Raw genomic sequence first — 17,259 nt, forward strand, 5'->3', positions numbered from 1 at the left:
TGCAGCTCCACAAAACCTGGAAGCTAGTAAGGCATGGATGGTGGTCATGATACCTTTCTTCCGAAGGGGGAGACATAGCTTGCATACCAACTGAGGTTGATGAATGAGGCCACAGGCATCCAGGATGCCATCCAGAAACACCTCCAAACTGCAAATCCTGATCCTTAAGAAGGAATGCAACCTTCACAAAAGCAGCTTGCACACCATCTTCAGGGTCAGCTAAACCACCCATCACTGACACTTCCATCTCAACTACATTGAGCTTCATTATAATAGCCCTCATATATTTACCTAAGCAGGAGAGAGAGTGCGGCGGGGGGAAACCCACCTTAACATGAACATGGTATCGACAGCAGAAATAATAGCAGAGACTTTTTGAAATGAGGAATGTTGTAATTTGTTCCACTGTAATGGAGAGAAATGTAAGATATGATTATAACACAGGCATGATAGATTGAATTAGTGACAGATTAATGAAGAGAAAAAGAAATGCATTTGGGGAGTCATGAACCCGTGACAGCTGTGCCATCCTTCTTTTGGGAAATTCACAAATGAAGACTCCCTTTGAGACTCTGAGTGTGATTAGCTTTAGTACTGTTTTCTCCCCTTCACTATAGACTTCACTTTTAGTACTCATTAAAGAATAATGCCTGAATCCCCTCTGAATGACTTCTTAAAGGTTTAACTCACCAAAGGTATTCACGGCGCGGAGCTAGCAAAGAGATCTGTGAAGCTAATTGTGGAATATTACACTGAAACTTCATGTCCCAGATCAGTATCAATTAAGGATGAACACACTGTGTCCCACATTATTTTAATAGGAAGGGTATTTTTAATTGGGACAGGTGTTCTCTCTCAGTGAGTGTTTACATTCTGTCATTAAAATCTAGAGATTCCAATCTCACATATAACTATGGATTGTCCGTAATTCCACAGATACTGAGATATCCCCAATATTATTTCCATTAGGCTATAAAAAGGGCACTTTTCTTGACAAAGACACTTTCATTGTTACTGTTGGTCAGAGAAAGAAAGAAAGAAAGAAAGAAAGAAAGAAAGAAAGAAAGAAAGAAAGAAAACAGGCGAACAACACCTATCGCCCAATAAATAGCTATAGAATACACACGAACCCAATCTCTGCAGCTATGTAAAATTCTAGGGCAGTGATGGCCAAACTTGGCCCTCCAGCTGTTTTGGGACTACAATTCCCATCATCCCTGACCACTGGTCCTGTTAGCTAGGGATGATAGGAGTTGTAGTCCCTAAACAGCTGGAGGGCCAAGTTTGGCCATCACTGTTCTAGGTGTTACAGGTGCTCATGGTGGGCTTTGAGGGATAGAGAGCAGCAGCAGGAGCATTCTAGGAAGCTGAAGCAGACAAGGGCCCATAGCCCAGCTCTCTATGGGAGGAGATGTGTCATTTCTCAACCAGAGTAGGTTCAGAACAGGTGACGGTCACAAGCCTCATCAAGCCCAGGTGCTGCAGTCAGCATGAAAAGGACAAAAGGGAAGCAGAGCTGAGGTGCTAAGTCTGCTCAGTTTTGATGGACCTTGACTTGGATGCTCCTGGACCTCCACAGGACTGTGCTTCAGGTTTGACTCTGGACTGTATCTTAACTGCTGGACTTCAGACTTGGCTACCTGGACTGTGTTTCCTGACTTTGCTTGTGTGGATGAACCTCTGGACTTTGAACTTGGCATACTGACATGCTTCCAGGTAGGCTCAGGCGTTCAGGACACTTTTGGAAATGAGGCACAGTGGGGATTGTGGTATCATTTGGATATGTAGTGTATTTATGCACACATATACAACTTGAAGCTGTGATGGAGTGGTTGAAAGCATTACACTCCAAGAGGGCCTTGGTTCCTCCATATGCACAACCCAGGATTCAAAAAGAAATCTGCCATGGTTCTCTGAGCCTCTGAAGCTGGCAGTGTTTTGCACACGGCCCCCATTTTTACCCCAGCTCACAGCACAGCAAAACTTTAAAACTCTACTTCATAGGCTTTGCTCTTCCTAACTGATTCTGAGTTGAGATCGTGTCCCTTCCAATTTCCCCTCTAGTACAGAGCCACTCCCTTTGGCCCAGCTAAAGACTCGTCCTAAACGGCCATCATCAGGCTGGCTCCTTGCTTGTATTTTTAGCATACATGTCTTGCACCCAGGAATTAGAAGGGTGCAATCTAACAATATTTCTATAGGTGATGGCTGTTAACAAATTATGGGAAACGATGGCAAGGAGCTATGAACAATAGCAGATTTCTTAAAAGCAACTGCTTCTGCCTGGACCATCAACTAGGGACTGATTTCTGGAGGCCCACTGTTTAAATACAAATTACAAATCTTTCCCCCCCTCTCCTAACATTCATGTTGCCAGGAATGAGAAGAAGAATGTCCATATCAAGGGAAAGCATGTAGGTTCTGGACTATGCCAGGACTGATTTTAGAGTCTGCTATAATATTAATAATAATTTAGTTCTTTTAGAGAACCCTTTTATATAGTGAACTTTTATTTAGTCCCTCTTACCCCAGGTTTTAGTGCATCAAATTGCATGAGCCATTGGTTGTCTGTTTCTGCAAATTCATAATATTCATTTCTTTGCTTTCCATGACAAGGCTATATTCATACAGTCAAACCTTGGTTTCTGAACGGCTCTGTTTTTGAACATTTTGGCTCCTGAAAGCTGAAAACTCAGAAGTAAATGCTCCAGTTTTCAAATGTTCTTCAGAAGCTGAATGTCTGCCATGGCTTCTGCTTGAGTGCAGGAAGCTCTTGCAATCAATCAGAAGTCGCACTTCGGTTGTCGAACGTTTTGGAAGCCGAACAGGCTTCCGGAACAGATTACATTTGACAACCGAGGTTTGACTATATAACCACATTTTTTTAAAAAAAGTTCTATTTAGTATGAAGTATGAAAGTTGTGTCAACTTTTGAGGCCACCTCATTTTCTCCCTTTTGGAATTGCTTCCCTTCATATTCTGGACTGCAAAGTTTTTCCCTACAATTGAGGTCATTCTGTGCTTCCCAGATGGGAAAGGGAGCAATAAGAGATGAATGCCAAGTGGACAGAGTGTGTATGTACATGCCTACCAGAGCAGGAAGCACTTTGGATCAGGATTCAGTCTTTGACTGCCAGGGTTCTTCTGCTAGTGTAAGGGTGAGAATAATGGTTGTACAATATGAAATCCAGCACAACAGTTGCAGTAGCAGAAGCTTCCTGCACCTTCTCTTGAGCAAGCCATTTTGCCAGTGCACCCAGCACACCATCAAGGGATTTTAATTTAGTGCTACACGAAGTTCTTCTCAGGATTTTAAGAGTACAAGTTCATTTCTAAATTCACTTTTCAAAGTGGGCAGGAGTGAAAAGGTCATTGTGGGCCTAAGTCGGGTTGTTCAAAGAAGCAGTACAGTTGGTTGTCAAAAGGAATATTTCAGAACATTCTTTAAAACTATGACTGACTTGGCATATGTAAGATGTCATATGAAATGAAACATCAAAGGGCGTGACAGGTGATAATCGGTTGCTAGGAGATAAGAAATCACACGGCACAGGCCACAATTATCCAAAGGTTAAAAAACATTGACAAAATTGGGTGCCTAAGTTGTTTGTCTCTGTTTAGGAAGCACTTGACAGCAAATGAGGGGAAATTATATTGTGCTTTATTTTGCCATTTCTTTGCGATAGAACGTGATTATGGGAAGGCCTGTATATTGCAAAGACCCATAGTGGGGCTAGCTACATGTGCCTGTGTCCTCTTTGTGTACATGGTCACTTAAGAGTCTCAATCAGTGTAGGTAGAGCACTACTGCCAAGGAAGAAGGTCTTTTCTTTGTCCTCACTGCAACATTCTTCCGAAGAGTAACGTTTTGTTTCCCTCCCCCTGCCACCATGGAATGAATAGTGGTAGCTATCCATTTAGTAAGGCAGAAAGCAACAAGATACACCATTGGTGTGCCTAAGTGGCGTAGGATGTGACAGTTTGCAGCTCTCTCTCTCTCTAGTGCTGGTTATATTCATAATTTTGTGTGTACAAAACTAGGGTATTGAGATGCAATCCTATGCATGCTGACATGAGAGTAGTCAAGTTGTTTTATTATGGTCAATGAGCAGTATCAAGCTAAAAACACCAATTACAAAATTTAAAATCTCAAAACAAAATAATGTAAAATCACATATACCTAAAAAAAGCAGTTCTGCGTGGCCAGAAAGAAAGCCCTTCTGACTTAGGAATGTCCATCGGTTTATATATTACACCAGTCCTGGGTGCTAGTCATTGCATGTTGTATTTTAATTGCTGCTGCACAAAATTTGGCTACCTTGTATGTTATACCAGGATTATTATCTAGGAGCAGCAGAGTGGCAAGAAACTGTACAGAACTTCCAGTATATTTCTGGAGCATTGGCAGAATAAGGTCAGAGCGTAACTCTCTATAAAAGAAGCACATGTTCTACAGTTTCAATTTGACCAGAATCACAGAGACAGCATCTTTCTAAAGGGGAGACATGAGAGTAAGCTCACTAAACAGGGTGTTTCTTACTGCTCAATAAACATGCATAGGATTGCTCTGTGGTTTTTATAGATATGCCTAAAAATACAATTTTATTATATGCTTATAATGTTATAAATGATGAATTTTTTGTTAAAGGAGTAAAATAAGTTTAGGTTGGATCAAGAAGTAAGTATCGTATATAGATTGATTTCCCTCAAAAACAAGGGTTGGCAAGGTTTACCTCGCCTGGGCCGGTTCACACCCTCCGCGGGCTGGATTACGCCCGTGATTTCTGGCACCTGCTTCTTCGCAGACATGATTTCCTGCATCAGTGTCCACGCAGATGTGATTTTCAGTGTCTGTGCAGGTGCAGACATGATTTTCGGTACTGCAGAAGCGAGTCCCCGCACTGCGCTGCACCGGTTTGGTGCAGCGCAGTGCGGGGACTTGTTGAGTGGGCAGCTTGGTTCGGGGGCAGCTTGTGGGCCGATTAAATGCCCCCGTGGGCCACTTGTGGCCCATGGGCCTTAGGTTGCTGATCCCTGCTCAAAAATATGTTTGCTCAGCTTCCCCCATTCTTCACTAAATGGCACCAAATTTTCAAGGAATGTTATGCCTCCAGAGACAGTTCAGGGTGAATATAGAACTTGTGAATGAGCACACAGCTTTGTTAGGGAGATACAGAAAAATAGTCTTGAGTCAAAGAAGTAGAGTGAATTTTGGAAGGGACTTTCATTTACTGTCAATTAAGATATAAGTAGCTTCCATGTTTCAAACTAGATGGGGAACAGCGTGCTCAGATTTCTGCACTGAAGGGAGTCGGACTAGATGGCCCTCATGATCCCTTCTAACTCTATAATTCTATGATTCTATGTCTAAGTGGCTCAGAGCAGGTGTTATAATGGACAAATAAACCATAGCTGTCAATTTGAAATACTGTCCCCCAGATATTTTGAATGATAAATGTGTCACAATTATGAAACTGGCTCTTGTGTGCTGCCACTTTTGCTGACAAAGGGCTAAGCACATTTTAAATGGTCCTAAACGTATAAAATGGATTACTATCAGCCATGTTTCAGAAGTACTGTCTGTGTACTCATGAAGTAGCATACAGCTTTAGGTCACAGTAAGTCCTTTGGAATGTCATCAGTTAAAACCCCTCTTGATCAGAAGCCATACATTCTAAATTAATCGTTAATGTTTTTTAAGATAGGTAATATTAGCTCTAAAAAATTATTTACGGTGTATAAATGTTGGAGTGTTTATGATTCAGTTTATAAGTGTGTGTTTTAGTTATAATTTATCAGAATGGCTATTGCCAACTTTACATTCAATCAGATAATTTCTACTAACATGTAACTTGATATTTTATGGTGGGGGGATAAAAGAATACTGGATGAGATACCAAAATTGTACATCATGTAGCCTGAGGTATAAAATGTCAGTGTTCTGCGTGGAGGAAACGTTTGAAGAAAATATCAAGTCCAAAGTCTTCAGAATGCAGTCAGATTTGATGCACAATGTAGGGTGACAGCTCACCTGGGAAAACTGTGCTGAAATGTTTTATTACCCATAAACTTAATGGAATGTTTTGAATGAGCTCATTTGTAAAATGGAGAGTTACAGCACAATCTTGTATGTGTTTGCTTGGAAGTAAGCCCCATTGTGGTCAGTGCTACTTACTCCATAGTAAGTGTGCTTAGGATTGAAACCCCAGTCATTAATACTTTCCATTTTATAAAAGAGCTCATTCAAAGTTAATGGCTGATAAAAACATTTGAACACGGTTTTCCCAGGTTAGTTATCAATCCACAATGTCTCCATTTATGTGCACATGAGCAAAGCCTTTAAACATTAAAACTGCTTTTGAAATTATTAATGCAGAAACCACCATCTTGAGTTAATTATAAATTTAAATTTCTGCTGTTCAATTCAATGGTACTTAAATGCTTACATTATTCCTTCATGCCCAATACTACTAAAATAAACCCCCAGAGTATATTCATTGCCTCCTCGTAAACTCTGGATAGTTTGCATCATTCATCTTTTTATCACAATTAAGATATAAAGCAACTAAATAAAAATTCATATATATAACTAAATAAAAAATCATATATATAATATAATTCATAAAATAATCTGTAATACAATTCTGAAAGCAAATTTGAGAATTGGCTTGAAATGTTTCCCTTCAAATTCCTTTTAGCTTCAGTATGAATCACAGTGAAACCTTAAACATGTCTACTCAAAACTAAGTCCCATTGAATTTAATGGGGCATATTGACACTGTGGGTTAAACCACAGAGCCTAGGGCTTGCTGATCAGAAGGTTGGTGGTTTGAAGGAGGACTTCCGGTCGGCGCCAGCGCTAATGGCGGTCCTTTTTCCGAGCTCCGGGGAAGGACTGCCCTGCGAGTTCGGGTCTGCCCCGCTACGGCAAGCGGGGGACCCCTAAAATCACAGGCGCGGAAGCCTGTGAACGAGGAGATTCGGTGGGCACCTAAAGCGCCCCCCTTTACCGCAGAAAGAGCCTTTTTAAAGGCTCTGGAACGACATCGGGGGAGCGCGGTGCTGAGAATCGCTACCCAGCCCGCAGGGTGAAGCCGCGTCGCTATTAGTGGAGAGCGCCGATTCCTTCCTGTAAATTACGGACAGAAAAAACCCGTGAGTAAAACGGAACTTTTATTTGGATCTAAAATTCGGAGATTTGGCTGAAAGCGGGGAGGTTAAAATCAAGGAAGTCTGCCTCCCCCCGACTGCATGAAAGTGAAAGCAACGGAACTTTAAAGCTGCATCCGTCAAAACTTTGTTTTTATTTAATTAAACCTGACACTTGGACCTTAGATCTCCCCTCTAGCTAGCAGGGCAGAGGGGAGGTGAAAGAGACTTTGGTAACTGCATGATTTATTTAAAAGAAAAATCCTCTGCTGTCTCAGTTACTTAAGAGCACGAAACGGTCTGCCTTTTAGGACAATAGGACACTGAACTGACTTTTTCCTGTAAAAGTTACACTGTGATACAAAGTTTCTGTATTGTTTGGCTACAGTACATCAGAGTAAGACGAAACAGTATCTACTGGAAAACTGTGGCAATTTGCAGCTACAAGCCTCCAGCTATATTTGCTTTAATTGCTTTAATTTCTCTACGTCTTTGGATATTCTCTTTGTCTCTGCATTTGGACATTTTATATTTGGCCATTTTGATTTGCTCCCCCTAGAGGGTAAAGTAAAAGTTGGCACGGCTTAAGACAGTGGAATTTTCCAGTGGGGAACAGCTCCCGTGGGAAACGACCTTGACATGAGTGGCTCACAAGAGGAGATAGTCACAAGAGCCAAGACCAAGCAACAACAACAACAACAGCTGCAGCAACAACAGACAAAGAAAAGAGGCTGAATTTCAGGCGTAACTGCCGGACTTGCAGGAACAACAGGACAAGAAAAAGGGACAGCTGTTTCTATGGAAGCCGTGACAGAAGCCCTGCTCAAGGTAAATCAATCTCTGGAGTCTCTGACAAAACAGACTTCAGAAAATACACAAAAATTAACAGAAATATCAGTAAGACTCAACCAGAATACAGAATCTATAAATAAATTGGTGGAGGAAAATTCTACTACACGTAAAATTGCCGAAGAAGCGAAAGCTATTGCTGGAGAGACACAAGAGAATTTAGAGCCGATTGCCAAGAAGGTCCATGAGCATGACGCAACTTTGGCTCTGTGGGAATTACAGAGAAAAGAGAGAAATTTGAAATTGAGATTGATTCCAGAGAATGAAAGAGACAATCTTGCGGAGTACTTGACACGGGAGTTTGTTGACTGCTGGGATCTGGAGGAAGACGAATTCAAAATTACAACAGCTTTTAGACTGGGCAAAAAGCAGGACAGAAAGACTCCGAGAGACTGCCTGATTACATTTAGATCTAAGGAGGAAAGAGACAAAATATTAGGACTACACTTTGAAAAGGCTTTGCAAATTGGAAACTCAGCTGTACAGATCTTTAAAGACATCCCAAAATATATCTTGGATTTAAGAAACTTCTACAAGGATTTAGCTCTTCTGTTAAAGAAAAACTCCATCCGCTTCAGGTGGGAATTCCCACAAGGACTGTCTTTTGACTACAACGGAAAGAAGGTGAAAATAAAGACAATTCAAGACAAAGACAAATTTTTGGGAAGAAATCAGGAGGACCTGCAGAAGGGGACTGTGGACCCAATTGCAGAACAGAGGAGAGCATTAGACATTCTGAATTTCTCGCTTGGACAAAAACCACCACCATCAGAAGAAGAGCAACAACTTGGAGCTGTTGGAGGAGTGTCAGAAAAATAACAAGATGGCTCTGCAATTCCTTAGCTGGAATTGTAATGGGCTCAATGGGCCTTTGAAGAGAAGACAAGTATTTCACATTTTGAACAGAGAACAACTGGACTTGATATGTTTACAAGAAACCCACATAACCAGAGCTCACAGGAGATTACTTATAAACAAAAGACTAGGACAAGAATTTATTTCATCAGACAAAGTTAAAAAAAGAGGAGTTGTGATATATGTGAAAGAGAAATGGGCCCCAAAAATGATGTTCAAAGATGAGCAAGGGAGATATCTGGCAGTGGAGATACAAGTACAAGGAGAAAAACTTTTAGTTGTTGGAATCTATGCACCAAACGAAGGTAAATCTGACTTCTTCAAGAGACTTCATGAAACTCTGACGGACTATTTGGATTACAACATGATAATCATGGGAGACATGAATGGTGTGGTCTCCACCAACATGGACAAGGCACAAAGACTAACAGTTACCAAGGAAGGGAGACTTCCTAGGACCTTTTTTGAAATGATGGAAAACATGGACTTGATAGATATATGGAGAACAAGGAACCCTCTGGAGAGAGAGGGAACCTTTTTCTCCCAAGCAATGATGACCTGGACCAGAATTGATCAAATCTGGATTACTAGTGGCATGGCTCCAAAGATTAAGAAGGTAGAAATCTGCCCAAAAACTTGCTCCGACCATAACGCCGTGAAGATGGAAATGAAACTTACAACAACTGGTCAATTTAGATGGAGAATGAATGACACCCTCTTTCGAGACAAGGAGATCCTTATCAAGGCCCAAAAAACCTTAAAAGACTATTTTGAAATAAATTTGAGGGCTGACGTGGAGAAAAGAGTGATCTGGGACGCAAGTAAAGCGGTGATGCGAGGCTTCTTGATTCAACAAAATTCAATAAAGAGGAAAAAACAAAATGAGAAAAAAGAAAAGATTTTGGAAAAGATAAAGGAAGGAGAGAAAAAATTAAGAGTAAAACCAAAGTCCCAGGAGATCCTAAGAGAGATCAAGTTATACCAAACACAATATATGGAATTGATGAACCAAGAGATTGAATGGAAGATAAAGCAAATGAAACAAAAGACATTTGAATCAGCAAATAAATGTGGCAAACTTCTGGCATGGCAATTGAAGAAAAGGCAGAAATTAAATACAGTTACAAGCCTAGAAGTGGATGGAAAGAATATATCTAAACCTAATGAAATTAGAAATTGTTTCTTGAGTTATTTTAAAAAACTCTATACTCAAGGCCCGCAAAATGAAGAAGACATAGACAAATTCCTTGATAAATACGGATTACAAAAAATCTCTCATCAAAGCAAGATGGATCTGAACCAGAGAATAACAGAACAAGAGATAGAGGCTGCCATTCAGAATATGCAATTGGGCAAATCTCCAGGACCAGATGGACTAACTTCCAGATACTACAAATCGCTGAAGGAATGGTTGACTCAACCATTAAAAGAAGTTTGTAATGAGATTCTTGAGGGAAAAAAGGCACCTGAATCGTGGAAAGAAGCATATATTTCACTCATACCAAAGACAGAGACTGAAAAGACTCAACTGAAGAACTACCGCCCAATATCGTTACTTAACGTGGATTACAAAATTTTTGCAGACATTCTGGCAAAAAGATTTAAAAAAGTGCTGATGGAGATGATTCATAGGGACCAAGCAGGCTTTCTCCCAAAAAGACACCTAGCAGATAATGTAAGGAACATAATAGACATTTTGGAAAAGCTAGAGGTGAATATAAATACTAAAGCAGTACTGATTTTTGTGGACGCGGAGAAAGCCTTTGACAATATTTCTTGGAGTTTTATGACAAAGAATCTTCATGGGATGGGGGTAGGCCAAGGTTTTGAGAATGGTATGGCTGCAATATATTCTGAACAAAAAGCTAAATTGATTGTAAATAATGCAGTAACTGAGGAACTTAAGATAGAAAAAGGAACACGACAGGGGTGCCCAATTTCCCCATTACTCTTCATTTCAGTTCTGGAGGTGTTGCTGAATATGATTAGGAATGACCAGCAGGTTAAGGGAGTGCAGGTCGGAGCTAAACATTACAAGTTAAGAGCATTTGCAGATGACCTAGTATTGACTTTGCAAGAGCCAAACACTAGTACGAAAAGGGTTCTAGAAATAATCCAACAGTTTGGCCAGGTAGCTGGTTTTAAATTGAACAAACAAAAAACCAAAGTTTTAGGAAAAAATTTAACAGATACGGAAAAAGAGAAATTCCAAGAGGAGACAGGGTTGACGGTGGTCAAGAAGGTGAAATACCTAGGGGTTTATTTGACATCTAAAAATGTGAATTTGTATAAGGACAACTATGAAAAATGTTGGTCAGAGATTAAAAAAGATCTAGAAATATGGTCAAATTTGAAATTGTCAATGTTAGGCCGAATTGCAGTGATTAAAATGAATGTATTGCCTAGAATGTTATTTTTGTTTCAGACCTTGCAGATTCTTGATAAAATGGAATGTTTCAAGAGGTGGCAGAAAGATATTTCGAAATTTGTCTGGCAGGGCAAAAAGCCCAGAATTAAATTTAAAATACTGACAGACGCTAAAGAAAGAGGGGGTTTTGCCCTGCCGGACTTAAAATTGTACTATGAGGCAGCAGCTTTCTGCTGGCTGAAAGAATGGATGCTCCTCGAGAACACAGACATTTTGGATCTGGAAGGTTTTAATAATGCTTTCGGTTGGCATGCATATCTATGGTATGACAAAATCAAGCTGCATAGTGCCTTTAAAAATCATATTGTTAGAAAAGCATTGTTTAATGTTTGGATAAGATATAAAGATTTGTTGGAAAACAAAACCCCTAGATGGGTATCACCAGTGGAGGCTAAGGCAGTGAAGAAACTCAATATGGAGGTCGGATGGCCGAAGTATTGGGAAATTTTGGAACAGGATGGAGATAAGTTGAAATTACAAAGTCATGAGAAATTGAAACATAAAGTACAAAACTGGTTTCAGTATCATCAAATAATGGAGTTCTTTAAACAGGACAGGAAAATTGGCTTTCAGATGGAAAAATCAAAACTGGAGACTGAATTGTTAGAACCCAATACTAAGAACTTATCCAGAATGTATAACTTGTTGCTGAAATGGAATACACAGGACGAAACAGTCAAATCGGTTATGATTAAGTGGGCACAGGATGTTGGTCATAACATTATGTCAGCTGACTGGGAATGGTTATGGAACACCGGTATTAAATTCACGGCATGTAATGCCTTAAAGGAAAACATTATGAAAATGGTCTATAGGTGGTACATGACCCCAGTCAAGCTGGCAAAAATTTATCATCTGCCCGATAACAAATGTTGGAAATGTAAAGAGACTGAAGGTACCTTCTATCACCTTTGGTGGACATGCCCGAAGATTAAGGCTTTCTGGGAAATGATCTATAATGAAATGAAAAAGGTACTTAAATGTACTTTTCCTAAAAAACCAGAGGCCTTTCTCTTGGGCATTGTCGGCCAATTGGTGCCAAAGAGGGATAGAACTTTTTTTATGTACGCTACAACAGCAGCAAGAATACTTATCGCGAAGTATTGGAAGACACAAGATCTACCCACTCTGGAAGAATGGCAGATGAAAGTGATGGACTATATGACATTGGCCGAGATGACAGGCAGAATCCGTGACCAAGGAAAAGAGACGGTGGAAGAAGAATGGAGAAAATTTAAAAGTTATCTTAAGGACTATTATAAACTTAATGAATGTTAAAGTGTTGTGGTTCTCAGAAACAAAGGGATACAGTGATATAAGGTCAGAATATAGAGATGACTAAGATGACAGAGGTTGGAAAGTAACAATTGGGAGTTGCTATAAAACTATGGACATTGGGATGCAGAAAGGGGGGGTATGGGGAAGTCCGAGAAAAGAGGTTTATGAAAATATGTTATGAAATTATACATGTATGTTTGTCCTTTTAAGTGTTTGTTTGTTTTCTAAAATTTTGTAAAACCAATAAAAATTTTATAAAAAAAAAGAAGGTTGGTGGTTTGAATCCCCGCAATGGGGTGAGCTCCTGTTGCTCTGTCCCAGCTCCTGCCAACCTAGCAGTTCGAAAGCACGCCAGTGCAAGTAGATAAAGAGGTACTGCTCCTGCAGGAAGATAAACGGTGTTTCCGTGCGCTGTTCTGGTTCACCAGAAGCGGCTTAGTCATGCTGGCCACATGACCCGGAAGCTATACGCCGGCTCCCTCGGCCAATAAAGCGAGATGAGCGCTGCAACCCCAGAGTCGGTCACGACTAGACCTAATGGTCAGGGGTCCCTTTACCTTTACCTTATTCCCAGGAAAGTGGGCAAAGGATTGCAATGTGGGGTTGCTTAGTAACCCATATAATGTAAATAGCACTTGATGGAATCCCCTTCAAAATTTGACAAACAGTTGCAAAACTGCAGAGTTCATATAAAGAAAGAATGCACATTCGAACCTGTAAATGTGAATTTGAAATTGTGTATTTGAATTACGGTGAATATTCATCTATATGTCTCTCTTTCTCTCAGTATAAAGATGGAGGGAGAATCGTGTCATGTGTTCAATGAGAGCATATCTGAGTATAAGCAGTGAGGCATCCTCATTCAAACTGCAGCTGTGCATGTTCTGTGGTCTAACAAATGAACCTTAGTTGCTGCAAACACATCGTGGTGTGCATATGACTAAGAATTATCAGGGGTAGCTGTGTTGCCTTCCAGAGGTTGTTAGACTACAACTCTCTTCATCCCTGGTTGGGGCTAACAAAAAGTTAAAATCCAACATCATCTGGAGGAGTAGCATGTTAACTCTTCATTTTTCTACATGGACAATCCCCCCACAATAGCAACCAAATAAATATTAGAAAATAGCAATGAAATGATTATCCCAGCTGGGAATATATTACGCATTGCAAAAAGTCCAGGGTAAATAGTCTGTTTATAATGATCAGCCTTCTTTCTTCTTGCAACTTCCAGAAGTTCTGAGTCAGCTCAAATTTAGTTTCAAGTCATTTAGTGAGAAATAAGTCTGAAGAGCTCTTTGAATCCGAGGGGTTTTATATTATTATTAGAGGCCTTTTGTTTAGGGTAGGATCACGTTTGGTTTGATTGTTGCTGATGCTAGCAATAATAGAAGGGTTGAGAATATAAGCACTTTGAAGCAGACGGTTGTCTTGAAATGGTCCACAACACAAACATTGAGCAACAGATGATTCATCCAGATGATGGATATGTGCCTTACTCCCACTGACACCACCCCCCAATCCCCAGTTCTATTTGGGATTTCTAAGATGACTTGGCTGGTTCTCCTGTCTCCCTTAGCACCCTTTCCAGGTTTACCATGTTGGTGGACACAAGTTAATGGCATCTCACAAATGCATATTTCTGCACTGTTGTCTGGAACCATGGTTTGGTTGCTGCTGCACATGGTCAGACTGTTATATGTAAATGCTTCTAACACAAAGATGGTTGCAAAGATAAGTGTATGCTGTGATTTTTGTGGCTGGCACAAAATTGGGTGGTAATCAAGCAGTGGAAAGAAACGTGGAATGGAGAATATCTCCTGTACACCAGAAAGGCCCATTGTCTTTAACTTGGCCTCCATGGTGAAGATTTTCTGTTGGTCTGCTGCATGATTTGTGGCCCAGGAAGGGATGGTGGCACTAGCTGAAATGCTGCTTGCCATCACAAATATGCTGCACCTTTTCATTGGCTTTATGCCATAAAGATGCCTATAAATTTGTGTAACAAAAAATGATAAATAATTCCATATGCCTATGAAGCCCTCAACAGGGTCCTGGTGTGATTGGAGTCCCTTGCACAGGCTATTTCTTCAAGAAAAATTCTGCTGTCATGGGCAAATGATGTAATTAAAATAATTTGGCCCTTAGCTCCCAAGGAGACACATCAACAGAACCTATCAAGCTATTGACCCTCAGTTTTTTGGGGATAGCTTTTGCTTCCTGTTGGTTTACCCGTGTTTGGATGCTGAGTATTTTCATCCAAGCAATTTCCAGCAGTGACAACATGGTGCTTCAATCATCTGATATTCTGGGATGACTGGCTGTGTTTCTCTGCACTCTTTGCTCAAGCTCACAAAGGCAAATGCAGCTTAGGGAAAAACATAATAACGGAAGGAGACAGGAGGATAGCCAGAAAGCAAACCAACTGCAGCTAATATATATCACAAGGATTAGTTACTCTGCTGACTCTCATTAAAAGGCTAACGAGTAGTGGACATGCACTAAAAGAAGCATAATTGAGCTCCGGCAGGAGCAGCGTCTTTGCAGAAACAGCAGGACAAGCAATTGTGAAGGCAGCTGCCCTCCTCATAATTCATAACAACTATGGGGATAGGTTACATTTTCAGTACCCAAGTGTATTCTATGGTGCACTTGCTAAGACCCATGCATGACAAGTAGTGTACAAACATGTCATGTCATGCAGACAGGGCTCAAATTATGGGGAAAGGGCAGAGGGGGCTCAGCCCTCTTACTTGTTGTTCAAGACCTCTTAGCTACCATTTCAGAAGGCAAAAGAGTGCCATTAAGTGCCACACCTTCAGCCAACACGCCAATTCAAAGACTATATATGGTTAGTGCAGCATGTGCAGCAGCAGAGGACATAACTGAAAGTACAGATGCTGTCAGGAATGATAGTTTTCCTGTGCACCAGTGTGTAACCCAAATATGTGACTCCTGTACTCTGTGTATGTACTTTTTTGAACTGAAATAATGACGCATATAATTTTAAATGGACATTATTTGAATGTGGGGTGACAGATGCATAGGACAGTTTACAACGACTAGTACAAGGGTTTTTGTTTTGTTTTGCTGTGCAGTGGAACTCCTCTTCCTTCTCTTTCCACACAACCCCTACTTTTGTTCTGGGTTTCCCTCAAACTTTCCAAAGAGAGCTGGGGAGAGGAGAGAAGAGAAACCCTAGCCAATGGCATATAGGGGGTGTGAAGAGTTGTAATTCAGGAGCATCTAGAGAGGCACAAGTTCTCCACCACTGGGGTCAGGAAATGTCTCCTGGGAATCCTCAGAAGCTCTGATTCTGCAGGAAAGTGCTTCTTGCCACAAGCTGTGACTGTATGCAAGGGCATGTTTGTTTGTGGGACAGAATTTGACGGACAAAGTATGTGTGCGAAGAAAGGTAGAGAGAAAAAGGGAGGGGGAAAGGCCTGACAATGGATAAGAGAAGAAAGGACATTTCCATTTCTCTGTTTGCCCTGTTCCCTCCACCCATCATTTGACTGTGGAGGCCCAGAAGCAACTATGCCATTAGATACTGCAAGTTTATAATGGGGTCGCATTGTTATGGCGCTTTGGGGTTGTCGATCATTCTTTGCAAATGTACTCTCAAAATGCTTGACTATAGGCAATACCAAGGATTCCCAGTTCAGTCCCCAGTACCTCCAGATACAACTGGGAAAGACCTCTGTCAGAAATCCTGGAGAGGTGATGCTTGCCATTGTGTAGACCCTACTGAGCCAGATGGTCTCATTCATGGAAAGCCATTTTACTATGTCCTGAAATGCTCTCTAAATTTCTAGACCAGAGTTTGAACCTGCTCTCTTCTGTGCTGGTGAACTTTCCCTGAAATTGCTTCCGTTGTACACCAGAGTGAGATTAAACTAAAGACCTTTTGCTCTTCAGCATGTTAGCAACACAGTGTTTGTTTGTGTGTCCGCAGTGTTCATTAGAGCCTTTTAGCTTAATCAGTGTGTTTTTTCTGAAGTCCACTCTGATCTCTGCAGGAGTCCGAAGTGTGTTAATTTTAGATCTGCAAGTCTTGCTGTTTTATATACTTGCTCTCCATATGTTGTAACATTCACATTCACAGTACATTACCATTGTGTCATTTTGCTGGCTTTCTTTTCAAGTTTTGTGGTATTTGGGGTTTTGTACTTAATAAGGAGTTATGCACTAAGGAGGATCTGATGTGGTTTCTCTTTTATGAGTTTCAGCAGATAATTAAGGATGGCTTCATGTGGGTGTGGGAGAACTCTGCCTAATAACATATACAGGGATTTCTTCCATCTAAGACTCTGTACAACAGACGGTGAAACTATGGCAGACATCAAGAAGAAAATCACTATTGATCTGACTCCGCCAGGTTTGGAGGATGGCTTAGCTCATGGCATTTTGCTTCAGATTTGTTTTAATGCAGACTCTGAGGGCAAAGTCACGTGACCTTTGTGCCTATAGTCAGCAGACTTGCTTTCAGCCTGGTATAAAATGATAATGGTAAACCAGTTATTTGAGCACAGATTGCACTTTTTGCACCCCACTGAGTAACACCCCCCACCATATCATGGCAGTAGCTCAAATGCAACCGATAGCCCATGCTAATTGCAAACCACTCTCAGAATTAGGATTTTCTTTTACTTATAAAAATACATCTACTCTGCCTTTCAGTCCACATATGGGACAGCACCTCC

Source organism: Podarcis bocagei (genome assembly GCF_964188305.1).
Source record: "Podarcis bocagei genome assembly, chromosome: 11".
NCBI classification, from domain to species: domain Eukaryota; kingdom Metazoa; phylum Chordata; class Lepidosauria; order Squamata; family Lacertidae; genus Podarcis; species Podarcis bocagei.